At 46.0% G+C, this 27,814-nt stretch overlaps 1 long non-coding RNA gene across 1 annotated transcript; it reads right to left on the reverse strand.

The window, feature by feature from the left end:
* Positions 1 to 421: 421 nt before the first annotated feature.
* LOC133064677 (uncharacterized) lies at positions 422 to 27,814 on the reverse strand. Its single transcript, XR_009694673.1, has 3 exons — positions 27,050 to 27,814; positions 26,036 to 26,174; positions 422 to 625 (listed from the first exon to the last, which is right to left on the reverse strand). It is a non-coding gene; the product is annotated as an uncharacterized LOC133064677 (long non-coding RNA).

A 27,814-nucleotide genomic window follows, 5' to 3' on the forward strand; every position in this document is an offset into this window, starting at 1 on the left:
CCAAAGGGAGAAAAGTATCTCAAGGAATGGGTTCCCCTTGCCACTCTTTTGTTGACTGTGCCACAAGCGAGGCTTGCGGGATCCTTATTCTCCAGCCAGGAATCAAACCGGGGCCCGTGGCAGTGAAAGCACCAAGTCCTAACCACTGGACAGCCAGGGAATTTCAGGGTCCCTTTTCTTAATCGGCACAGGTGCCTCATGGGCCAGCAGCAGCCTTGGTGGGGACAGAAGGTAGATGGCTTAAAGGTTATAAATGAATCACTAGTGAAGAAATGAAAGCCATGTATTCAGAACTCTTACATGGGGATATGTATTATTTATCTATAGCTGCATAACCAACTACTCCAAAATTCAGCAGCTTAAAACAACAGATATTTATCATCTCACAGTTGTGTGAGTCAGAAAGCCAGGAGAGGCTCAGCTGAGTGGTTCTGGCTCAGGGTCTCCCGTAAACCTGCAGTGAAGCTGTCGGCTGGAGCTGACGGATCCACTTGAGAGCTTTCTCGTGGGGAAGTTGGCAAGCTTCCGCTCTTCCAGTTGTTGAGCTGAGGGTCTCAGTTCCTCACCACACCACATGACTGTTTCCATAGCGTTGCCCGCAACATGGCAGTTTGCTTCCTCCAATCTGAGTGATGCAAGAGAGAAGGATGATGGACAGAAGGGATGAGGAGAGGAGGGGAGGAGAGGGGAGAGGAAGATGGGAGGAAAGTGTGGCTACATTTCTAATACAGAAACCATAGTTTTTTCATAACCTAATCTCAGAAGTGACATCCCATTCTTTTTGCTCTATTCTGTTCTTAGAACAGGTCAGTAAGTCCAGCCCTCATTCAAAGAGAGGAGAGTAACCTAGAGTGTGAATACTGGAAGATGGAGACCACTGGAGACATCTTAGGGGAGGCCTGCCAGGATATCAAGGCTCAATCACTATTTCAGAGAGAAAGTAAAATCTCTCTCTCATCCTGGGGGTGAGATCATTAAGAGACAAACAGAATTTGGAAAAAATTCTAAGGTCACTCTCAGTGGAAACCAGATTGTGCTCCAAGTTAGTGACATGGACCCTGAGTTGAGTCTGATGGCAGAAATCTTTGCCACTGAGCTGCCCCTTTAAAGGGACCTGGTCACTAGCTTTACAGGGATTTAAGCTTCGGTGCCCAAGCAAAGCTTTCTCTGCATCTACCTCACATGGATGTGAAGAAAGTTCGTGAATGCCAACAAAGGTTTCTAATCAGGAGAAACAGCCCATGCAAACATCTACAGAGGCATTCAAGAAAAATAAAGCACCTCACAGGCCAGCTTTGATTCTGTTTTCCGTGTGGGCAGACCTGTTATACAGAAGCATGGAGGGAAGAAAAGGCTCATTAGATCTGCCAGTAACAGGCAACAGCTGTTCCCTCACCTCCACTATCAGGGGCCCTGTCCAGGCCACCTAGAAGGCTGGGCTTGAGGCTGCCAACTATGCTGGAGAATAAACGTCCTGTGTGGAGAGCAGCCTCTTGTCTCATCCTGACTCACACCCTCATGGAACTGTCTATGCTTTCTTTTAAACTTCTGGACACAGAGAAGCACAGGGATGAAAGAGAAGTCTTAACTTGGAACATACCATTAGATGACAGCCAGCTCTTCTGGATTCTCTTTTAGAAGTACCTGGAATTTCTGAACCACTCTGAAGTTGACTCAAATCACAAATATTTATTGACGACCTGTTAAACATGATGGGTCAGCTCCAGGCCATTGGCTGTGTCGGATGAAGTGGGTCAGGCACTAGGAGGTGGGTCAAACTGATGGGCATGGTGGCCAGAATTTGTCATGTCAGCATTTACAGTTCGGGGGTCAGTTCATTGAGGAAGGAGATGTGTGGTAACCATGAACCCAAACATCGAAGTCAAGGGCAGAGACTGACAGGAGATCAAAGGCAAGACACACATAAGACAGAATCTGGGTAAGAGAGCCAAGGCTAACGATCAGCACTTCCAGGTGAACAGAGAAAACATGTATAGCTCTGATCAGAGAGTAGAAGCCAGGAGCCAGCATCCTTTCCTGGAAACAGGCTCCCTTCTGCCATGTTCAGCATCCTATCCCTATCTGGCACAGTGATCCATTTAGATGCTCAGGCCAGGCAGGAGAACACGGAGGTGCGGTCATCTCTGTGTGTGTGTGCTTAGTCGCCCAGTCATGTCTGGTCTTTTCGACCCCAGGTACTATAGTTCACCAAGCTCCTCTGTCCATGGAATTCTCCAGGCAAGAATAGTGGAGTGTGTTGCCATTTCCTTCTCCAGGGAATGTTCCTGAGCCAGAGCTTGAACCCAGGTCTCCTGCATTGCAGACAGATTCTTTACCATCTGAGCCACTAGGGAAGCCCAGTCATCTCTGTAGATACCTATAAGTCAAGGTTTGGGGTCTAAGATGGGCATCAGGAAACAAGCAGGGAAAATTGTCCAGACCCAGCAGCTAGGAAAGGCAGCTCAGGATCCAGAATAGGTGGGTGGGGCCACCTAACAGCCAGATCAAGGTATGAATGCTGATTCCAGGAAATTCTCAGGATTAATTATAGAATTATTTTAAGCAGGATTCTGCTGGACTGAGGACTGAAGCCATGTCTGTCTTACTTATTGGGCACAGAGCCTGGCATGAAATACATGCTCAGTAAGTATGTGTGGAGGGAGCAACTGATCCCAGAGAAAAGAGGGATTCGCAAGGGTTGGAGCACAAGCCCAGGACCCAGAGAGTCCCCACAGTCAATGCAGAGGTAGAAAGGTTTTACTTCCAGGTTATAGGGACTCGGGTGAAGCCAAAGGAGCCCAAATTTCAGATTGAGAGCAAGGAATAAGGTGTCAATCTTCTATTTCATGTCCCTATCACCCTCCTGGCTGTCCTTCAGAATAGAGCAGAGGATTTAAATGACAACAGCCATTCACCTTTCCCAGAGCCCAATCTCCAGATGATGGCTCTCCATAGGCAGAAACCAGGCTAACAACTTCAACATGAGACTGTGAAATATTCCCTATGCCCAAAACTAGGTTGGTGGCCTTGAGCAAGTCATTTAGCCTGTATCATAGCTTTAAACTCTTTCCTTATCTGTACTGAGCAGAAGCTTTTTAATTTGATGTAGTCCTGCTTGTCTATTTTTGCTTTTGTTGCCTTTGCTTTTGGTGTCAAACTTTAAAAATCGTTGCCAAGGATAATGCCAAGGAGCTTGATTTCTCTGAATTTTCTTCCTAGAGTTTTACAGTTTCAGTTCTTGTGTCCAAGTCTTTCATTCATTTTGAGTTGATTTTTGTATATGATGGAAGATAATGGTCCAATTTCATTCTTTTGCATATGGTTGTCCATGTTTCCCCATTTATTTCAGAGACTATCCTTTCCCCATTGTGTATTCTTGGCCCCTTTTTTGAGAATTAATTGACCACATATACATGGTTTTCCTTCTAGGCTGTCTATACTGGTCTATGTACCTGTTTTTATTCCAGTACCACACTGTTTTGATCACTATAGTTTTGTAATATAGTTTGAAATCAGGAAGTGTGATGCCTCCAACTTTGCTCTCCTTTTCTCTAGACTGCTTTGACTATTTGGGGGTTTTGTGTTTGCATAGATTTTAAAATTATTTTTTTCTATTTATATGAAAAGTGCATTGGAATTTCTTTTTATTACTTGTTTATTTTTACTTGGAGGATAACTGCTTTACAATGCTGTGCTGGTTTCTGCTGTACAACAAGGTGAATGCCATAAGCATACATACATATCCTCCCTCTTGAGCCTCCCTCCCATCCCTCCCCCCACTGGAATTTCTATAGAGGCTGCATTGAATCTGTAGATTGCTTTGGGTAGTATGGACATTTTACCGCTATTAGTCCTTTCAGTCCATGGGCACAGAATATCTACAGGAAGCCATCACAAAATAAAAAGGCAACCTATGGAATGGGAGAAAATATTCACAAACTACATATCTGATAAGGGATTAATATCCAAAATATATAAGTAAATCATATAACTCATCAAAAAAAACAAATAATGACAAATAAAAAAGATCTGATTAGACATTTTTTCCCAAAGAAGACATATAAATGGCCAACAGGTACATGAAAACACACTCAACATCACTAGTCATCAGGAAAAGAAAAAAAAAAAAAAAAACCACAATCATGTCACACCTGTTAGGATGGCTGTTATCAAAAAGACAATAATGCTGGCTAGGATGTGGAGAAAAGATAACACCTGAACACTGTTAGTGGAAATGTAAACTGGTACAGCCACAACAGAAAATAGTATGGCTGTTCCTCAAGAAATTAAAAATAGAACTACCATATGATCCAGCAATCCCACTTCTGGGTATATATACAAAGGACATGAAATTGTCTCTAAGAGATATCTGTATTTTCATGTTCATGGCAGTAATATTCACAATAATCAAGGAATTGAAACAATATAATGTCCATTGATGCATGAAAGCATCAAGAAAATGTGGTATAAAAATATAATGGAATATTATTCAGTCTTAAAAAAGAAGGAAATCCTATCACTTGCAAGAATGTTGGATGAAACTAGAGGAAATTATGCTATATGAAATAAGCCAGACAGAGAAAGACAAATACTGCATGGTATCACTTACATGTAGAATCTTAAAAATAAAAAACATTTTTTAAAAAGATCAAGCTCATAGAAATGGAGTAGAAAAACAGTTGTCAGGGCTGTGGGGGGAGAAATAGGGAGAAGTTGGTAAAATCGTACAAAGTTTTAGTTACAAGAGGAATACAGTCTGAGGCTCTACTGTATAAAACATGGTGATGGTAGTTGATAACACTGTATTTGTGTAATTGAAATTTGCTAAGACAGTGTAGAACTTAAATGGTCTCAAACGCACATACAAAGGTAAGTATGTGAGGTAAAGGGTGTGGTAACTGGACAGGGCAGAGCGGAGGAAGCCTTTCACAATGCACACGTGTTTCAAATCATCACATTGTAATGTTACATATCTTACCATTTTGTAAATTATACCTCAATAAATCTGAAAAACGAAAGAAAAATTTTTTCCTCATCTGTAAAATTAGGGTATTCAACTAGAAGAAGACTCTGGTTTATTTTCTGATATTCTGTGATTCAGTTCTGGCTTTGAAGAGGACATGGGTCAGAATTGACCCACCATGAAAATACAGGGTGGCTCATCAGCTACTAATGAGAAAAGGAGTGGGTCTAGAGGAGACACCCGTACACACCCTCTGTGTTCCGTTTCCATGGAGTTTGGTTCTGGAACGCCGTGTCTGTGAGGAAGGTGAAGCATATTTCCTGTAGGCAGTTGCTTATGCTCCCTAAGCCCTCTGGGAAAGAGGCTGCATGACAAAGCTGAAAGCTTGTAGCCTTAAATATGAGAAGGCCCAGATCCTGGTCCTGAACCAAGCGTGCGAGTCAGCAATTCATTCACCCTCTTTGGGTCCCCATTTGCTCATCTCTAATGGACAGAATGCCCACTCCGACAGCCTCACGAGACTGTGGAGAAAGTCCTCCCCAAAAAATTAAGTGCTAAAACAGACGTATTGTTAGGAGAGTCCTGTCAAATGGCTGGTGGGAAAGAATTAAGAATGTAGTCCACAGTTTGGAGACACAAAGGACTCCTTAAAGATTTGTACATTCTGGAAATTAAGATGAAGGCTGGACTTTGTGAGTCTGTCTGGTGAGAGGCAACGTGGCATAGCTGTCGAACCTGTAAAACTGGTGGATCTTGAGTCCAGCGTTGCCATTTATGAGCTGGGTGGCTGCAAAAGTCACCTTTTTTGAGTCTCAGTTTTCTCATCTATAAAATGGGTATAATCTTTGGCCCTGCCTATTTCCCAGAGTTATCCCTTGATCATATAAAATCATTGTTTCTAAAAATGTAGTTCACTAGAAAGGCCATCATGTGCTGGGCGTCAGTACTCCTGGGAGGGTCAGGCACTTAGCAGGAACTCTAAGTAATTACCCCAGCTGAGCACCCAGCAAGGCGCATCCAGGCTATGGCATCGGCTCCGGCATGAGAGTAGATGGACAAGACAGACACTACACGAGACAGTTTGTGGGCAACTATGAGACTTCATCTGTGTCCAAAACTTTCCCCTCCTTCCTAGTCTAGAGACTTTCCCATTAGATTCACTCCTATGAAGCATACTCAGTTGAGAGAGAGCTCAGAGCCCAAGGGTGTCCAGGCAAAGGGCAAGTAGGGACAAGAATCCAACCTCATTTCCACCTGGCAGGGTCTGAGCCTGCCCAGAGGGAGGGACGTTTTTCTCTAATTCTCATGGACAGCCTGCCATATGCACCAGTTCATCCATCCGCTGGAGGTTAGGAAACAAGTGATCAGGGTTTAAATGAACAAACATTCCCCTGAAATGTGAGTCACTCTTCCACTGCCTCCCTTTAGTAAACAGAACTCTGGAGAAATAAAATGCTAACTGGTGAATTGTGTGTGTGTGTGTGTGTGTGTGTGTAAACCTTAGTCCTGGAGGGTATGGCAGGAGAGGGTTGTATAATGAGACCCACCCAGGAAACCTAGTGTTGGCCCTGGGAGCTGGTAGATGTGGGCCAACACAGGAGGAGTGAGCAGGACAACATGGTATCCCATCTGGGTTCCAGGATATAGCGGGTAGCTTGACCATCAGAAACTGGCTGACCTCAGACTCTTGCTGAAAATCAGTGCTTCCAGCTTGGGCTGTGGGGGAATAACCATAGCGCATGATATTGCATGAGGGATCACAGGGCTCCACCCTCAGACCTCTCAGGCAAGCCCTTAGCCTTCCGCCAAAGTGCTTGCTAGAGTGCCTTCACCCCCTCTCCTCCTTTTGGCAACGTGGTAGATCTTGAGCATAGCTAGGTAGCCTCAATCCAACAGGAAGAAACAGTCAAGGCCACTCTGAGGTCACTGAATCCGCAAGGATTCCGGGGACTCCCATGCCCCTCCTTTCTCTCCAGATGAGACGTCTTATTGTCTGGGGCTCACCAGTCCTCCAGGGAGTTCTGGGAACTGGACTCTGGGCAAGACAATAAAGAGAGACGGTGGATTGTGCCATTGTGGGAAGGGAAGAACGTTTTCCTTCAGGGAGGGCAGCGTAATTGCCCGGGTGTAGCTCCCTATGAACCTTGGCAGTGCAGCCTTGCAGCCAAGGGCACATTCATCTCATAGGCGTGTCTACCAGCTTTCCAGGCAAGCAGAAGGGCCACAGCAAAGGGCTTTCCTTCTGGTGGAATGAAGGCTCTAGCCTACCCCCTTCCCATGGAGTCCATCTTTCCTCACTTTGGAGTTGAGAAACTTATCCATGGAGAAAAGGAAAAGAAAAAGGAAAAGGACATATCTAAGGCAAATTGCACACCAGCCCCCAAAGCTCCAGTTTTGAGGAATGGGAAATAAAGGCTACTTATTATCAAAGACCTTATTGGTATGGATGAAGGCCTAGACATAAACACTTCAAGACATTTATTTATTAATTTATTCTTGGGTATGCTGGGTCTCCATTTCTTTCTCTAGTTGCATCAAGCCTGGGGCTACTCCCATTGCAGTGGCTATTCTTGTTGTGGAGCACAAGTTCAAGGTGCACAGGCTTCAGTAGTTGGGGCCTGTGGGCTCAGTATTTGTGGCTCCTGGCCTCTAGAGCACCGGCTCAGTAGTTGTGACACACGGGTTTAGTGCTTTGCGGCATGTAGAATCTTCCTGGACCAAGGATCAAACCTGTGTCCCCTGAAATGGCAGGTAGATTCTTATCTACAATACCACCAGGGAAGATTCCTTCAATTTTGATGCAAAATTGATCCAAAGGCCAAAGAATCACCTCTTTTCACAAATGGATATTATATTAGTACAATAATGCAGTTGATTCTTCTAGCTCTCATTTACAGCCCATTCACATTTCTCATACTGTCGTCTGTGCTTTTTGATATGTTTGAACATCTACAGAGCGTTAGAAGAAGCACTCAGCTATGTTCTCCCAGTTATGTCAGAGAGCAATGGATTTTCTTTTTTATCAGGCTTCCCCCTGGGGATCTCATAATAGATCACTATGAAACAGCCCACCCCTAAAGTTTGTGGGGCCCAGCACAAGAATACAAATAGAGCCCCATTTATGTAGATCTCCATTTATGTAGGTCTAATATTTAAAGGTTACAGATCAACCTAACAAATAAATGTTATACCTAATGTTATACCAAAAAATGTTATACCATCCTAACCAGGGCTTCCCAGATAGCACTAGTGGTAAAGAACCTGCCTGCCAATGCAAGTAGACATAAGAGACCTGGGTTCAATCCCTGGGTTGGGAAGATCCCCTGGAGGAGGGCACAGCAACACACTCTAGTTTTTTTGCCTGGAGAATCCCATGGACAGAGGAGCCTTGAAGGCTGCAGCTCACAGGGTTGCATAGAGTCGGACACAACTAAAGTAACTTAGCATGCACACACACCATCCTATCCTAATGAATACATGTTCACATTGACTTAGAAAGCCATTTTCACATTTAGAATTCTCTTCCTCCTCAGAATTCAGCTAAAAATGTAGAATTCACCCCCAAATGCTCAGATCTGGGCTCATGGACATTTCTTCCCATCCCCCATCACTTGCCCATATCCCAGCCCATATACACAAGCTTCCTCTATACACCCCACCATCAGCCTCCCATATGCCACCCTTGGTACAGACTGGCCACATTGGCTGTGACCTCTGCTTTTGGTAGGAAGAACCTGGTAAAGAGACCTGAAGAAGGCTGGAAATAGGCTCGGGATCATTTAGGCAGCAAATTCTAGGTACCATAGAGAATCTCTAGGTAGCCAGAGAATGTTCTAGAAGAGGTAAATGGGCTCAAGACAGTCACATTTCCTTGTCCCACAGACTCCTTACCCATCTATACCTATAGAGGCATAGCTGAAAGTCATAGTGGAGGTCCTGTAAAGTCCGGGGTCCAGGGTAAGAGAGGGTATCTGAGGGCATTATTATTATGTAAAATCTGAATCCAGGAACTCAGTGCTCACCCAGATCACTCCCCATGACTTTGGACAATCCCCTTCAACTCTCTGGGCCCAATTTCTTTGTTTATGGTTTGAACCAAGAATTTTTCAATGCCTTTACAGACATCAAATCCTATGCATCCTCTCCAGATTAAATTCCAGTAACACATGTGGAGTACTTATCATGGGCCAGGTGAGTGCTTTTGTGTACATGGTCTTATTTAACCCATGATTCCCTCACTGCACACCCATTTCCCAACCAGACAAATTTATGGAGCTGTGCCCAGGCCAAACATCCCAAAGACTTTCAGAGATGCCCACTAAAAATGATTCAATGCTAAGAGCATCCAGGAGGGAACTACTAAGATTCAAACAAACCCACAGTCCACCTACGGCAGCAACCACGAGGGGCTGGCAAAGAGGACACTATGAAACAGACCTGGAGGGAATGGGTTTCTGCTGCCTAGTCTACAGATGGAGAGCGAGCTGGTTAGGGCTGCAGGGCAGACACAATTTCATACAAAAAGCAACTAAAAGTTCCTGGGTCATTCTATTTGTCTTTTGTTTTTTACTTTTTGGTGGTGCCACAAGGCATAGGGGGATCTTATTTCGCTGACCAGGGATCACACCCACAACCCCTACACTGGAGGCACATTCTTAACCACTGGACCACCAGGAAAGTCCCTCTATTTGTTCTTAAAGGGAGAGATCTGGGCCAGGCAAAGAGAACAGCAGTGGGAGAAGAGAAGCTAAGATCGGAAGAGACATTAAAGTCAGTTCTAGGTTTCTTGTGCTAAGACTTGAGGCAGGTCTGCAGACGTCTGGGGATAAGGCTTCCCATCCTTTTTCTCATTCCCTAAGATTCTCTAGCTTGTGAAACCATCTCTGCCTGAATACCCCAGTTCTTGAGGTCAAGTTGACTCATGTACTTATTCTCCTTGGTTAGCTGGCCCTCCTCAGGTCACGACCTACTATTTGACCTTGAGCGAGTATCTTCATTCTCCAGGCCTCAGTGTTCTCAATTGTAAAATGAGCCTTCCGAGGACTAAAAGAGATAGCACCTGTTACGTGCCGGGCGTAGGATAAAGCAGTCAGCAATTGTCAGATACTAGTGTTATTATCCATTCAAATGCAAGAGCAAGAAAAAGAGAGAAGCCAGTTTTGAGCCGGTCAGCCCTGCCGTGTCCCTGAAGGACAGTGGGCCCCTTATTCCCTGAGGACATTGCTCTCTGGCCTGTCACATCAGATGCAGGACAGCTGGTAGTCACACAGCTGAGTCGGTCAGCCAAGCACACCGCACACCCGGGCCTTATCAAATATTGATGGAGTGTATAATGTCTTCTGAACACAATACACCTCTTCTCGAACGTGAGCCCAACCTTCTCTGACCCCAGAGGAGGGAGACGGCTTTCCATACCCCTTAAGCAGCTGTACATCTATGGAAACTTGCCCTCGTCAGAGGCAAATATCTCAGAGTGTGTTATCTTTTCTGTGGCAGGAGGAAAACTCCCACTGCCTACTTTCAGGATTTTCCTACTAGGCCAGCTCCCCAAGAAAGAAAGGGATGGAGATGAAAACTGATGTTGGAAGCATATCTTCTATGCCAAGCTCCGTACAGAGGGCAGTGCATACATGGTCCAATTTAACCCCAGCAGGCCCCCTATAACATGGGTTTGTAGTTGAAGGCAGTGAGATGCAAGGCAACTCACTGGGTAGCTCAAGCAAGATCATGACATTTGTCCAGGGTGGAGCTGACATGTAGACTTGTGTCTAAAATCAGTGTGCTTCTGTTGAGAGTACTCAGAAAGTAAGACCAGAAGTCAGGAAGTCCCCAGGATCCAGGTGGGTCTGTTCCTGGGACCACTGCTCGGGCTCAGGCATGCCTGGCTGTGCAACCTTCCTCAAAGGCTGATCAGAGTAAAGCCAAGTCAAAACTCTAAGTTCTCTCTGTGCTTCCAATGCAGGACACATGGGTTTGATGCCTGGGCTGGGAACTAAGAGCCCACATGCTGTGAAGTGTGCCCAAAACAAAACAAAAAGACAAAACAACAACATCAACAACTCTAACTTCTACAAACTAGTGCTTACCAGTAAGGAGAAGGAAGTGGGTAGGCACACTGTAGGAGTAGAAGATTAAGAGGTACAAACTATTAGGCATAAAATAAACTACAGGGACTTCCCTAGTGATCCAGTGGTTAAGATTCCGTGCTTCCACTGCAGGGGGCAAGAGTTTGTTCCCTGGTCAGGGAGCTGAGATCCTGCATGCCATTCAGTGTGGCCAAAAATAAATAAAATAAACTACAAGGATATATTATACAACAAGGGGAATATAGCCAATATCTTATGATAACTATAACTTTTAAAAATTGTGAATCACTATATTATACACCTATAGCTTATATAATATTGTGCAACAATAAACATCTACTTCTGCTTTATTGACTATGCCAAAGCCTTTGACTGTGTGGATCACAATAAACTGTGGAAAATTCTTCAAGAGATGGGAATACCAGACCACCTGACCTGCCTCCTGAGAAATCTATATGCAGGTCAGGAAGCAACAGTTGGAACTGGACATGGAACAACAGACTGGTTCCAAATAGGAAAAGGAGTACGTCAAGTCTGTATATTGTCACCCTGCTTATTTAACTTATATGCAGAGTACATCATGAGACACGCTGGGCTGGATGAAGCACAAGCTGGAATCAAGATTGCCAGGAGAAATATCAATAACCTCAGATTTGCAGATGACACCACCCTTATGGCAGAAAGCAAAGAAGAACTAGAGAGTCTCTTGATGAAAGTGAAAGAGGAGAGTGAAAATGTTGGCTTAAAACTCAACATTAAGAAAACTAAGATCATGACATCCAGTCCCATCACTTCATGGCAAGTAGATGGGGAAACAATGGAAACAGTGATAGACTTTATTTTAAGGGGTTCCAAAAATCATTGCAGATGGTGATTGCAGTCATGAAATTAAAAGCCACTTAATCCTTGGAAGGAAAGTTATAACCAACCTAAACAGCATATTAAAAAGCAGAGACATTACTTTGCTAACAAAGGTCCATCTAGTCAAACCTATAGTTTTTCCAGTAGTCATGTATGGATGTGAGAGATGGACTATAAAGAAAGCTGAGTGCTGAAGAATTCATGCTTTTGAACTGTGGTGTTGGAGGAAACTCTTGAAAGTCCCTTGGACTGCAAGGAGATCCAACCAGTCCATCCTAAAGGAAATCAGTCCTGAATATTCATTGGAAGGACTGATGCTGAAGCTGAAACTCCAATACTTTGGCCACCTGATATGAAGAACTGACTCATTGGAAAAGACCCTGATGCTGGGAAAGATTGAAGGTGGGAGGAGAAGGAGACAAAAGAAGATGAGATGGTTGGATGGCATCACCGACTCAATGGACATGAGTTGGAGTAGGCTCCGGGAGTTGGTGATGGACATGGAAGCCTGGCGTGCTGCAGTCCATGGGGGTCGAAAAGAGTCAGACACGACTGAGTGACTGAACTGCAGCAACTATATTTCAATTAAAGGAAAAAAAAAAAAAACAACAACGAAGTTCTATGGTTCCCTGTCAAGCAATCCCTGACCAGCTCATGTCCCCTGACCCTCTGAACCGAACCTTGTTTTCAGATTCTTTGTAAATAAAATTCCATCTATTCTTTTAAAATCCTCATTGATAGTAGATATTTACTGAGGTGTCCCCTGTGATGGGGCCCTGCATAGGTTGGGGCAGGATGGGATAAAGGTGTGGCACATCCATTTCTCAGCACAGCTTCAATCAGTATTTGCCCTCAAGTTATTTATAATCGACTTACAAGTCACAGGGATTGTGCTGATAATCAATGGTATTTATAAAATGTATGAGAATTTAGAAATTAACTCCATATTAGGGCACCACCAAAGGAAGATTACACGTCTCCTGGGATCTTCATGACATCCTGATGAAGTCATCGGTATTTTTATGAAAAAACCGAGTCAAAAAGTGTTCAATGACTGTCCCAGAGGTAGTGCTGAGCCAGGACTGGAACCCCGGTCTTTTTTTTTCTTCCTTTCCTTTTTTTTTTCTTTGCTGTGCCATGTGATATGTGGGATTTTGGTTCCCTGACCAGGGATGGAACCCAGGTCCCCTGCAGTGGAAGCGTGGAGTCTTAATCACTGGACCACCAGGGAAGTCCCCCAAGTCTGTCTTATAAATGATATTTAATATGAACCATCATTGTAGAGGGCTTTCCTGGTGGCTCAGATGGTGAAGAATCTTCTTCCAATGCGGGAGACCTAGGTTCGATCCCTGGGCTGGGAAGATCCCTGGAGGAGGGTATGGCAACCCACTCCAGTATTCTTGCCTGGAGAATCCCCATGGACAGAGGAGCCTGGTGGGCAGCAGTTGATGGAGTCGCAAAGAGTCCAACACTACTGAGCGACTAAGCACAGCATAGCACATCATTGTGGGAGCCAGCGATTTTAGAGATTAAATAAATAGTTGCTTTAAAAAAAGACTGGAGCAGAACAGAGAAGTAAAGTGGAATGGCTTGACTCTGATCACACAGCTAGCCAGGATTTGAACCTAAGCAACCTAGCTGCAGCGTCTGGTACTTAACCATCATTTCTTCCTCTGTAACAACTTAATTTCTACACCAAGTTCCCTTCCACTGGGGAAGCAGAAACCTAAGTTCTGTCATTTTGTGATTTTTCTTCCCTTTTCTCTGAAGTGTGTGCAAGTTCTAGTGGCCGGGGGTGGGGCGGGGGGGGGAGGGCAGGGTGGGGTTGGGGTTTGCCAAGTGCCAAACGGGCATCTCATGCTGAGGTGGTCTGGGGTGGGCTGACCCCTCAGGGCCTCAGTCATCATGCCCCATGTGGGTAGCCCTCACTGTCCACTGTCCCCACCTCCAGAGGGGTGCCATGCTCAGGGCAGCAGACTCACTCCCCTGTTCTCTGCCACACTGGCCCTAGGAAGTTCTGTGAGGCAGGCCAAGGCTTGGTAGACCAAAGCTCACCACATGGCCATCCCCTCTGTGGTCTGGCGACCTCCCCAGGGCTCCCCTGCAGGGCGCCAACTGTCTCTCATCCTCCCCTTCTCTTGCCCCCCAACTTCCTTCTCTTGTGTTTCCCCCAATCTTTCTGTCTACACCTGTAGCCCCCTCTGGTCTCCTAAAGGTAAATTTATGGAGCCCCAAAGATGAGGGGGAAAAAAACCAAAACTTCCCTGGTAGCTCAGCTGGTAAAGAATCCGCCTGCAATGCAGGAGACCCCGGTTCAATTCCTGAGTCAGGTCGATCTGCTGAAGAAGGGGTAGACTATCCACTCGTATTCTTGGGCTTCCTTAGTAGCTCAGCTGGTAAAGAATCTGCCTGCAATACAGGAGACCTGGATTTGAGCCCTGGGTTGGGAAGGTCCCCTGGAGAAGGGAATGGCTACCCACTCCAGTATTCTGGCCTGGAGAATTCCATGGACCATATAGTCCATGGGGGTCATAAAGAGTCGGACACAACTGAGCAACTTTCACTTTCACTTTCAAAGATGGGAAGGGGCTTCCTAGGTGGCGCTAGTGGTAAAGAACCCACCTGCCAAAGCAGGAGACATAAGAGACAGGTTTGATCCCTGGATGGGGAACATCCCCTGTAGGAGGGCATGACAAACCACTCTAGTATTCTTGCCTAGAGAATTCCCATGGACAGAGGAGCTTGGTGGGCTAAAGTCCATGGGGTTGCAAAGAGTTGAACATGGCTGAGCAACTAAGCATAGCACATAGCACAGGTAATTACCTACATACATACACATATATATGGAGGAAGATCCAAGAGTGGATATAATAAGGCTTCACAGTCTAACATGTATTTGAGGGAGATCTTACAGCAGGTAAACATTGATCAACCAAGAAGAGAGAAAAGGCAAGTATTACTATTTCTACCCAGTCAACCCAGGGATAATAACACCACCCTTCGCAGCGCCAGAGGAATTGAGGGGAGAAGGTGGTGAGTTGTTTCCTTCACACTCAAATTACAGTAAAGGCAAGACAATTAACTTCATTCATTCTTGAGCACCTGCTATGTGCCTGGTACTAGTACCTAATACCAGCACCTGGTACTGGGGATTCAGCCAAGAACAAAACTAACACAAAAAATGTGCAGTAGGTACAGTGCCAGTAAAAGGCCACAAAGTCCAGCATTCCAGGTGGATGCCATGGCCATGCATCCTGAAGAGACAGCAGCTCCCAAGGTGAGGGGTGGACCTGAGGTCAGAGACAGAGGGATCTTGGCAGAGAACCTGATCACAGTGAGCACCCAGTAAATACAGCTACTGAGAGTCATTATGAGTCTTCCCCAGTCAGGAGCCATTGCTGTTTGGACTCCCATGGGCATCTGCATCGTGGACATGGGGCCAGGCCAAGGAAGCCATGTGCTCTACATCAGGCTTGGTGACCCCGGGGACCAGTGTCTCCAGTGTTGGCAACACAGCCCCCAGATGTTGGCTCTGGCACAAGCACTCCAGGCCCCTGAGCCTAGAGAGAAACCTGCTTCCCAGCACGACTCCCACATTCCTTCTGGGTGGAATGCCTTTATATGGCCAAGTCCCATGGGCAGGGATTTAATTAACTCTTTACATGCCTTCACAAAACTCCGCATGGGAGAACAATTCCTCCTCTATCTACGGAAAACGCTGATGCCAAGGGAATGTTTATATTTGGTGATTCTCCAGTCTCCTCTTTATGAGATCCTGCAGTGCCAGGTAACCAGGGCGGGGATCTGTCTGAGCACCTCAGGGGCAGGACTGAGTCATTCCTGAGGGAGTGGAAGAGTTTGTTTAGTTGGTTTTGAGTTGGGCAAGAATGTTGCATGCCTACTGTGTGCAAAGCCTGGTGTGAGATATACCAAGTTAGGAAAGATGTAACTCTTGATACAAGACAGTAAATACATAGTGGTGAAAAAAAGCAACAAGTAATCTGGGTTTCCCTGGTGGCTCAGACGGGTAGAGAATCTGCCTGCAATGCAGGAAACACAGAAGACTCAAGTTCAGACCCTGGGTCAGGAAGATTCCCTGAAGGAGGAAATGGCAACCCACTCTAGTATTCTTGCCTGGACAATCCCATGGACAGAGGAACCTGGCGGGTTACAGTCCCTGGATCACAAAGAGTTGGACACGACTGAGGGACTAACACTACTTACTACTACTAACCTGGAAGAAGCATGACCCCCCTAGACTATCCAGAGCTCAAAACCCTGAGTTTTAACACAAGGGTCTGACAGGAAAGGGGAAAGCCAGGGCAGCTATTTGACCCTCCCCTCCCCCCACCCAAAGGGCCTGGATAAGGTCAGTCTGAGAGAGAGGATCTCCGCTTATCTGTGACACACCCGCTGAACTGGCCTATGTAACCTGGCCGCCTTATCAGAAGCCCTGTCTCGCAAGGCCAGTGAGGGTCAGCACAACAAGGAGGGTGGTGAGGTGGCTCCAGGTCCCCAAGAGGAAAATTGAAAAAGCTCAGGCTTCCACTAGACTGCAGAAGAGCCTTCTAGAAGGTCCTCTCGGCACCAGGCACTCCTTACATCAACCTATGGCGGGTGCAATTTCCATTCTGAACTCTCTGAAACCAGTGACCCATGTTCATATTATCTGTCCCCTGCCCTAAACCTCCGGGGGTTATGTCCTTACTGCCAAGCTCCTGTGTCAGCTGCTCAGCCCAGCATCCCAAACCCCAGCCCCCGTCATCAACAGCAGGGACCCTTCCAGCCTCTCCCCAGTACTCAGGCTGCTCAGGCCACCTAGAACAGCCTCCCCTGCCTCCACCTGGTGAAATCCTGCCCCCTCCCTCAGGGTGACCTCAAATGCCCTTCCCCTCACAGAGGCTTCTCTGTTTCCCCAACCCCCACTTTCTGCCTGCCATACCCCCAACTCCTGAAACGCCCCTGCATTTCATACCTGCCTGGTGTCATGTGTCTCACTCCAGCCAGGACGGGCCTCTCTTACTTCATTAACCTGGCAGCTCCCTGAGACCAGCCTCTGTCCTATCCCCTCCTTCTCCCTTCACCAGAGCCCCTTGCAGTAAAGGAGTTCTCTGTGCTTCTAGCCTCTCCATGATGTCTGGGGCCCTGTTTCCCTGCACAAGCCTTGCCTGCTCCCCCTTACAAGGCGATGGTCAGGGCCGCTGGAAGCCCGCTGGGGAGATCGTTTGTTGTTCGGCTTTGGCATTCATTCACATAGAATCAAATTGCTATGAGGTCCTAATGGATCCTTCCCACTCCTCCTTTTCTTGAAAGTCTTGGTCTAGTATTTGGATTTTTTTTTTTTTTTTTTGCTTTAATTTTTGTTGGAGCAGAGTTGGTTTCCAGTGTTGTATTAGTTCCTGCTGTACAAAAAAGTGAATCAGTTATACATATATATATATATATATGTCTCCACTCTTTTTTAGATTCTTCTTTTTTTTTTTTCCAGTATTCTTACCTGGGAAATCCCATGGACAGAGGAGCCTGGCGGGCTATAGGCCATGGGGTCGCAAAAGAGCCAGACACAACTTAGCGACTAAACAACAACAACGTAAAAGCAGCCAGTCCCCAGCTCCAGCCCCACACCCTTTATGGAACCTGTCTGATATAGCCTCTAATTCATGTGCCCTTCTTGTCAGCAGCCCACAGTGGTCACTTAATGTGAACGGCCTCAAACCATTAAGGAACTTGGAGGGTTCTGTCCTCAACCAAACCCACAGCCCCAGAGGTCAGCATAGTCTCATCTTAAACTTCCCTAAGCTCTTCTCTTAGCACCTAATTCTGTACATATACATTACAGATATTCACTAAAGACATTCTGAATTTTGAATAACCCCTAGGTGTGCAATTCTAAGATTATCTTGCCTTTCATTTACATCATGCACCAGGTAACCAGGACGTATTCCTGTGATGGAGTTCTGACCTTGCCACAGTCATAGGCCCCTTCTCTGCACTCAAGACCCAGCAATGCTACTTCTTGGCTGAGTGATTCTTGCTCTTTTTAGTGTCCTCCGTCTATAAAATCAGACAAGTAATGCCTACTTCATAACATAGTTGTGAGGATTAAATAAGACTGTATGTGTTCATGCATGTTTTAAAAACAAAATGCTATCTAAATATAAAGTAATGTAAATCCTACAAGGTACTGAACCAGGTTTAAGATCTGATTCCAAAGTGGCCTAACCATTTAATTTGGACTAGCCATTTAATTTCTAGTCTCTTCCATCCTCATATGCACTCTCTCCCGTTGAAGGCCCCATGGTCCTCTTGACCTGCCTTTTCCCACCCCTCCCCACTCCCAGGCTCTAGGAATCAATTTCCTTCTCAGCCTTCATGGACTGGCTTAAAGTCCTAATGACCACTCAGGTCAGGGTTCTTTTTTCTAGGTCATCAGTTTAGATAATTTACATTCTCCTGCAACTGGCTTCATCCTGATTATACATCCACCTTCCTCTCTAGACCAAGGGTCAGCAGACTTTTTCTGTAAAAGTCCTGATGATAAATATCTTGGACTTTGTGGGTTATATGGTTGCAATGACCTGATTCTATAACTGTAGCCAGAAAGTCATCACAGATAATATATAACTGAATGGACTTGGCTGTGTTCTAAGTAAGCTTTATTTACAAAATAGGCACAAGGCCAGAATTGACCCAAGGGCCATAGTTTGCTCACCCTGCTCTACACTGCCAGCTTCCTAAAGTACTGACAAGCTTTTCCTCTTCTCTCTGCCTTCATGTGTAGCCTCAATGCCAAGCACAGAATTTAGCCCCGAGAGGTCTCAAATAATTCTTAAATGAATAAATAGCAGTAATAATAATAGCATCCTTTTACTGAAGCCTTATCAGGTGCAAAATACTTGGAACTTTGTAAGAAAAGTATAGGAGTTGCCCTGGTGGTTCAAATGGTAAAGAACCTGCTTGCCATGCAGGAGACCTGGGCTCGATCCCTGGGTTGGAAAGATCCCCTGTAGAAGGGAATGGCAACCCACTCCAGTATTCCTGCCTGGAGAATTCCATGAACAGAGGAGTCTGGTGGGCTACAGTCCATGGGGTCACGAAGAGTTGGACACAACTGAGCGACTAACAACAACAAAAAAAGGTATATGTTATTTCACTTTACAGATGAGGAAAATGGGAGCTGAAGGACTTTGCCTGCTGAGCTGGCAAGCAACAGAGAATCACACCCAGGTGTGTGCAAATCAAACCCGCCCATGCCATGCCACGTGTGTGTGCAAATGTTAACTGCATTGCATCTGAGTGGTGTGGTTGAACTAGGTGTCATCTAGTTTTTCTGGCAGAGTTAGCCAAAGAATCTTCAAATCCCAGCCTGACTTCCCGGGCAGTCTCAGGCTGCCGTGCTGTGGGGTGAACACCATCTGAGTTGTTCTGTCTCCTTCTCACTCGCCCAGGGCCAGTCCCTCCATCCTCTGGGGCATGTACAACTCAGCTGCAAGCACAGTGGGACCTCCCTGAGCATGAACACATCCTGCCTTGGGGGGGTAGGGGGGGTGCTGGGTTGTTTGGTGCACCAAGAGCCTGGCCCCTCCCTCTGCCCATTCTCTCTCGGGAGCCCAGAGAGGGAGAACCATCGTGGCGTCCTCCCAGCTGCAAAAGTGGGACCACCATCCCAGACTCTCCAAGAGACAAAAGGAATTTATAGGAGGGGGAGAGAACAGGAGATGGGGGTTAAGGGCCAGATCTGAGTTCAGCTACCTAACTTTGTGTTCCCCAGGCCTGTCTCAAATCAGCTTAGAATCCCAGGCCTTAAAAGGACAAAGATAGATAGGGAGGAAGCCGATCATTTTTAAGTAAATGATCTCCACGGTGTTCCAAGGTTGAGAACAACGTGAAGAATCCAGGTTGAAAGCAGGAGGTTTCTTCTGAAAGCAGAAGAATCCAGATTGAAGCTGATACTTGGAAGCACACAACAGAATTTAATCTCGACACTTCCAGGAGCCGCTATAGCATTGGCTGAAGCAACTGAGAATGAGATTTTGGGAAAGTCCCTGAAGCAGTGGTCAGGTAGATTGGAGGAAACCAGTCAGGAAGCTGCCGTCCCGGGGGGAGCTGTTCAGAAGCCCTGAAGCCGGGGATGCAGGGGGAACGGGGAAGTCCTGCCTGGTTCTTTGCTAGCACTGCCCAGGCTCTCCACCTTTTCCTTCTACTTCCTCTCATCTTTCATTCATTCGACAAATATCACTTGAGCCCTACTATGTGCAGACATGTGATAAAGATGTATACACCTGTTCCGTTCTCTTCCCCATCTTTTCCCTTTTCTTTCCTCCCTTCTTCATGCCTCACAATCTCTCTTTCCTTGCTTCCCCGACATCCTCTTTCATGCTACTTTTCCAATTGGAATTCAGGAGTGAAAGCCTAACTCCTATCTTCTCGCCAGAGGCAGGGGGCTGGCAGTCAGGGGGCTGCACAGATATCCTGGAGGGAGACTGTGCATAGAGGGCCCTCAGAGCTCAAAGTGAGCATCATTGTGGTCTGGAGACCAAAGAAATGCACCCAACCTCCCACCCATCCAGGCTAAACATATACACCACGCACCCTTACCCCATCATAAACCAGAAAAAGACAGAAGTACACTACCTCCTCCAAGGTGCACATCAGTGACCTCACTCCCTACAGTGGGATCACAAAACTCAACTAGTCAGGGTCCAACCAAAAAACAGAAAGCACCAAATATGTCCCACAATGGGGATCTATTTAAGGCATGAGATTAGTTACAGGAGTGACAGAGGAGCTGGTAAGTCTATCAGGAGATGATGAGGCAACCCTGAGCAGTTGGAAGCAACTATCACCCCCAAGGACCAGTGGGACGAGGAAAGAGAGAGCATTACCTGAGCCCAGGGACCTGCCAAAAACCAGAATAGTAGCAGGCCATCTGGCAGGTACCCAAGACCCCAAAAGAGTCACTGCCAACAATGCCCCAGCTTCCCACCAACAACCTGGTCAGAAACCACTGACACAAACCCTGTGGTGTCAGCCTCGCTGTGATTCAGAGCAAGCAAGAGATCTGGACGTTAACGGGCTCAGTTTGTTCGCCTTTGCATGTTCCCTTACCAGGTACCTAGGCCTCCGGAGGCCCACCTGGCTTTGCCTTTGATCCACAAGTTTGGGTCCCAAGACTCGAAGAGAAGCCACTTTCATCCTGGAGGCCAGATATCATCTGGGCTCCATTTCCCCACACCCTTGGGTCTTGCCTTCTGGATGTTCGAACTCACTTGCTTCCATCACATCTCCCTTCCTTCCTTTCTCCTTCCCTCCTCCCTTCCTCCTATTCTGCCTCCATCTCTCTTCCTTCTTTCCAGTATCCCTCATTCACACATTTGGTGACATGTGGCTCACCCTCTATGTGTCAGGCACTGTGTTGGGCACTGGCCACATGTTGGAGGATGAGAACTACTCCCTGCCCTCCAGGAATTCACAGTCAAGGGACAATTCCATCTATAACCCTCTGAAGCAAAGACAGGGCTGGTCAGTTCTGACTGGGAACTGGACAGGGAAGGCTCACAGAGGTGCTAATGTTTAAGCTGATTCTCGAAGAACATTTCACAGGTAAGTAAGAAGAAGCAAGGCTTTCCAAGCAGAGGAAACAGCAGATTCAAGGATCTGGAAGCAAGAAAAAATTAAAATCCAGTGGGGCAGAGGATGTGATGGCATGACAAAGGATGGGTAACATCTACGAGGCAAGGGCTCATTGCTGAATGGCCTTGTGGGCGTACGTCTCCTGGGAGCTATCGAAGGATTTTAAACAAGAGAGGAAGCCTATGAGAACTGAACTCTAGAAAGAGTAATCTGGCTACAACATAGAGGAGGGACTGGGGTCAGACCTGAAGCTAGAAGACTGGGGAGAAAGCTGGTGTCCATGCAGGAGTCCAAGCAAGCCAGGCAAGGTAAAATCAGCATCTCTGGGAGAAATTCACAAGGACCTCATCATAGTCAAGGTCTGATTGTTTGAAAAGAAGGAAAAGAAAAGAGAAAGGAAGAAAAAGAAAACCTGCTTGGAGAAAGTCAAGCTTTTCTCCAGTAAATCAGTTGTCAGGGGCGCGGGTTGCTAAGCTACAGCCCGCTCTAAAAGGAGCTTTGGGGGAGGTGGGTGTCATCATTCAGGTTGCCCCCTCCCCCAGGCCCAGAGGAGGGGAAGGGGTCGCTCCACCTCCAGGAAGGACCCACAGGGTGCAAATGGCAGCAGCACAGCAGGGAGACGAGGCTGCAGGGCCTTGGCAGTGTCTGATGTTCAAGCTGGGTGTGCATCTCATCAGCTACTCACCATGGCTGCGGTGTGCAAAGCTCCGGGGCCAGTGAGCACAGCAATGCTTTGTTACGTAGGGTCACAAGCTTCCATCTGTCTTTTAACCTGTTTCTAGGCCATGGAGATATGGGTTTTTCTACATCCCTACTCTTGCAGGTTTGCCCTGTGCAATCAAAGAGACTTTCAAAAAAAAAAAAAGTCAATTTAGTCATCCAATGATTTAACTACTATCACCTGTAGCTTCTTAAAATTCAGAAGACGGGGGTGGAGAGAGTTGCATTGCAGCAAGAAAATCAGCAGTGGAGGCTCAGTTTACTTTCCAATGTCTTAAATTGATGGATTTTCCCCTGGAATTCAAACGTGAAGCAATAAGGCCTGGGGTCTTATAGGGGGCTCCTCATGGGGTCTGGTCATACTGTGTGTGGCCAGGAGCTCCAGCTGCACATTCCTGAGACTTTGTTTCCCCATCCAGGCCCAGCACACATCAGCTTTGTGTTTATCAGGGTTTTTTATTATTATTTACTTATTTTTGGCTGTGCTGGATCTTCATTGCTATGCAGGCTACTCTCTAGTGGCGATGTGCGGGCTTATCATTGTGGTGGCTTCTCTGGTTGCAGAGATCAGACTCTAGGGCGCACAGGCTTCAGTAGTTGCAGCGCATGGGCTCTGCAGTTGGAGTTCCCAGGCTCTAGAGCACAGCCTTAGCAGTTTTGGCACACAGGCTTAGTTGCTCTTCGGCAAGTGGGGTCTTCCTAGATCAGGAATCGAACCCATGTCTCCTGCATTGGTAGGCAGATTCTTTACCACTGAGCCACCAGGGAAGCCCCATCTTTGTGTTTATAATAGTCACTCAGAGACAAAGTACTCTTAAAGGTCAATCACATCCTACCTCGCTCCTTCTCTGATTTCCAGATGTCCTACAGCCTCTGCCACATTCCACTGGACCAAGTGCTCCTGGAAGTAACTGTTTAGGGAGTGAAGCCAGTGTAAGCTGGCTCCCAAGATTTGGCCCTGAGAAGTAAGCACAGGGAAGTGACGGGGTACCTAGAAAGAGAGAAACCTGAGGAGCAAAAGACAGGAAACTGGAGTCTGTGGATGCGATGATGGGGATTGATGACCGTTGATGGAACCAAGACCTGACTGAAAAGAGAAAGCCTGGCAGGAGAGGTGAACTGAATCACAGGGGCTGCAGCTGAAAAACAGCAAGCAGGAAATCTAGGCTGGAGATAGAGAAGCCGCTAGAGGAGATGACCAGGGCAGGGAGAACCTAGAGGAAGAAACTGATCATTGTCAGCCTCACCTGTTGAACTCCCTCCCGCCTGTTGAGTGAAGACCATGCAGGGCCCAGTGGTGGCACAAGGCGAACTCTTCCTGAATCCTTTCAGATCTGCACGACCCAGGCCCCAGGGGTTTTTGTCTGCCTCTCTTACCAAACATAACTTTCCCATTTACTATACTACCTAGGGGTCCCTGAGCAACTTACTTAACTTCACTGTGTTTCCTCATCAGTAAAATGGAAATCAAATCATCCCTACTTGACAGAGCTGTTATAAGGATTAAATATGTTAATATATGAGAGATGCTCAGAGTGATTACTCAATAAATATGAACTGTTAAGATTTATATCATTACTGTCATCATCTTCACTTTAGTGAAAAATGAATAGATTCTAAAACATGGATGGGGGTGGGAACCTCTCATCCTCTTTCTGTAACTAGGCAGAAAGAAGGCTGAGAAGGTCAAATACTTTCTGAGCCCACACAACAAAATGAGTGATGGAGCCAAGATCCAAACTCAGATCTGCTGGCTTTACACCTCAGGTTGCTTCCACTGTATTTGTTCATCTCTCTGGGTTCCTTGGATCCTAGATAATGATGGATGTGGGAAGCAGCCTGGGCTGGTGGGAACAGCACAGCCATGGAGTTGGATACCTGGATCCCATGTCTTACCTGTTAACTGGTGATCTGGGACATGGTACTTCTACCCTCTGGCCCTCAGCTTCCCCACATCAAATAATAAGACCACCTCGCCAGGGGTGTTGTAAGGACAGTGAGGCTATCAAGGTGAAGAGGACAACACAGAGCATTTACTTTTGATGACAAGACTGTCATCAAAAATCAAAAAGCATGAAATGATTCTGCTTCTTCTTCCCATTGCTTATGGATCACTCACTGCTGTTTCCTGGCTTTCTGTGTGCCCTGGGAAGTCATTTTTACCTCAATTTCTGAAATACCTTTGCTCACTCTGTTATTTTCTTTCCCTTTAGTTTCCACCTACTTCTAAGTTTCTAGTCCCTGTTTATGGTTGGTGCTGGCACCTGGGCCTTTAGCTGGAGAACTGAAATACTGTTTCAGTCCAAGGACCCATTCCAAGCCAAATATGGGATTGGGTAGAGCTGGTTTTTTACTTCTCTGACTTTGTATGCACCCTCGCTTCCCAGCCCCTGGTACCAACGCTCCCTAGTTTCCCTAGGTTTTCTCTTCCTCTAACCAAAACTGATCTCTGGACAGAATCTGAAATTCCTTCCCATTCATGTAAAAGTGACAGACAATCACTAATACCTCTAAAGAATATATATATACACATATATTATGTATAATATTATATATATATTAAAGCAATGGCAACCCACTCCAGTACTCCCGCCTAGAGTATCCCATGGACAGAGGAGGCTGGCTGGCTACAGTCCATGGAACCACAAAGAGTCAGACACAACTGAGCAACTAACACACACACACAGACACACACACACACATTTGGCTGTGCGGGGTCCTTGTTGCTGTGTGGCCTTCCTCTAGTTTCAAGTAGCAAGGGCTACTCTTCGTTGCAGTGTATGGGCTTCTCAGTGCAGTGGCTTGTCTAGGCAGGTGGGCTCAGTAGTCGCGGCCCCCAGGCTTTAGTTGCTCCAAGGCATGTGGAACCCTGCCAGACCAGGAATCAAACCCATGTCCCTGCATTGGCAGGTGGCAGGTGGATTCTTATTCACTGTGCCACCAGGAAAGTCTGCAAGAGCATTTATATATTTTTTAAATTTTTTTTTTGTCACTCTGCAAGGCATGTGGGATCTTAGTTCCCCAATTAGAGATCGAACCGAGGCCCCCAGCATTGGAAGCACAGAATTTTAACAGCTGGAAACCACCAGGAAGGTCCCAGCATTTATATTTTAATAAGAGTGAGAACCTTCTACCAAGCACTGAAATCTCCCTGCAGAATTTCAGTTTGGTGTGTCTCCAAAGTGTAGGGCCTTCCCTATACCATGCAGGTGGTTGGGACTCACCTATGTATCATCCAGGCCCTTGCAGTGTTTCTGAAATGTTTCCTTGCTTTGGGATCAGTATGTCACACCTATGACAGCTCTTATCTTTCTATCTTAAAGAGCTCTGGGAATGTTAATTAATGCAAGACCTTCTGAAAAAGCAGAGTTGCAGGCAACAACCTCCAGCTACAACTGCAGTTCCTTTTATACTTATATCCTTTTATACTTATACTTTTAGACTTAAGTCTCCATTAAGAACAAAATTCAAGGTTTGCTAGCCCTTGTTCTAGCAAAGAGGTAACATGCCTCGAGTGTTTTGGACATGTTTGCGTTCCATTCCTAGCCTATTTCTAAAAAAGTATTTCATTATTATTATTCCATTTGTATCAGGTACCGATCTCAGTGTGTAGTTTCAAGTTCTAGCTCTGAATCCCAACTTCATGACCTTGGGCAAGTCTTTTGAGCTTTCTGTCTCAATTTCCTCATCTGTAAAGTGAGATAATATTATAGTACCTAATTCAGGGGATTGTTGTGAGCCTTAAATGAGATAATATCTGCAAAGTACCTACCCAGTGCCTGGTTCTTAGAGGCACTCAGTAGAAGTCAGTTTCTTTCTCTCTTCTTCCCCCACATCCCCACTCGTTTGCTCCAAAACACTCTAGGGGAGTAAACAGAGCGATCCATTCAGGTTCATCCACACCATGAGTTCTGAAAGGACACACACTTGATTATTAAAAACCTCAGACACACATCCTTTTTGTTTAAAGGCTTTTCAAAAAGGAATTTGTTAGAAGTTTGAGATTAAAATATACACACTATTACATATTGGAGAAGGAAATGGCAACCCACTGTAGTATTCTTGCCTGGAAAATTCCATGGACAGAGGAACCTGGCAGGCTACAGTCCATGGGATCGCAAAGAGTCGGCCACGCCTGAGCATATCAGCACATTATATATAAAACAGATAACCAACAAGGACCTATGGTATAGCACAGGGAACTATACTCGTATCTTGTAATAACCTATAATTGAAAAGACTGTGAAAAAGAGTAAATATATGTATATGTATATATATGTATATATAACTGAGTCACTTTGCTATACACTTGAAACTAAAACATTGTAAATCAACTATATTTCAGTTTTTACAAACTAGGTGTTTTGTCCTTTTTTTCATTTTCTGCTTGTGCTAAGTCTTCACTGCAGTATGTAGGCTCCCCTTGTCGTGGAGCACAGGCTCTAGAGCATGAGGGCTCAATAGTTGCAACACATGGGCTTAGTTGCCCTGTGGCATGTGGGATCTTAGTTGCCCCAACCAGGGCTCAAACCCCTGTCCCCTGCAATGGAAGGCAGACTCTTAACCACTGACAACCAGGAAAGTCCCCCCCAAAAAAATTTTTTTAAGACTTTTCAAACACTCCCTTTTCACTTTTTCTACCCTTTCCTAGGAAAGAGAAGAGTAGAAAGTGAACTGAAGAGAAAGTTGTGGAAAGCTGTGTATGCTGATCATTAAGACACACCAAAATAAACAGATTGCTTCGAACAAAGAGATTATTTACAGTCTGCATAGTAGAATTACCAACCTGGCCCAAGTTGCAATGTATTAGAAAGAAGCCAGCCAACTGTTTCCTCCTTTGGAAGCACCGTGGCAATTAAACTGTCAGCTGGTGTGGCTGGTATTCATCTGAAGGTTGCAATAACAAAATCTTGTCCAATTTGCTACAGCTTTCTTTAACCTGCTCCAGGTGCCTCCACTGTCCTAGATCCAGGTTGGTGGGGCAGGTGGATAACTGCAAATCACTAACGTCTTTCTGATTTGGGATCAGAGCCAGGAGATCAAGGGCAGTGGTTAGATCTAAGAACAAATGTGAAGTTATACTCAGGAGACAAAGCTGGATGTTAAGAGACCAGGTCAGAAAATAGAATCACAAACTGTGGATGGATCCACCACGGGTGCTGGATAAATGGAACAGTCGGCATCAGTTGACCCAAATGTGCCAGGCATACAGCAGGAGCCAAGTGCCAACCCTGGAAAATGAAAGAAGCAGACAGAAGAGAGCAGAGACCAGGAAATAGCCAAAGGTGTAAACAAGTAGAAGAACAGGTTAAGGTCAGAACTCTGTGATCCCACTGCTAAATCCAACAGTGAGTGACAGCGAGAACAGAGGCTAAGACCCAGGCTGAGGGCTGGTGCATTTCCACCAGAGCAGGACTGGAACACTCTGAGGGGAGGGACCCTCCTCTGCCTTGGACACTGCCTTGTGCTCAAAGCCTGGAGCAGAGTTCAGCAATCCCACAATAAGAACTACAGAAATCCTGGCCATGGACCAAATTAGCAGAAGCCAATG

This window comes from Dama dama, chromosome 11 (assembly GCF_033118175.1).
Source record: "Dama dama isolate Ldn47 chromosome 11, ASM3311817v1, whole genome shotgun sequence".
Taxonomy (NCBI): domain Eukaryota; kingdom Metazoa; phylum Chordata; class Mammalia; order Artiodactyla; family Cervidae; genus Dama; species Dama dama.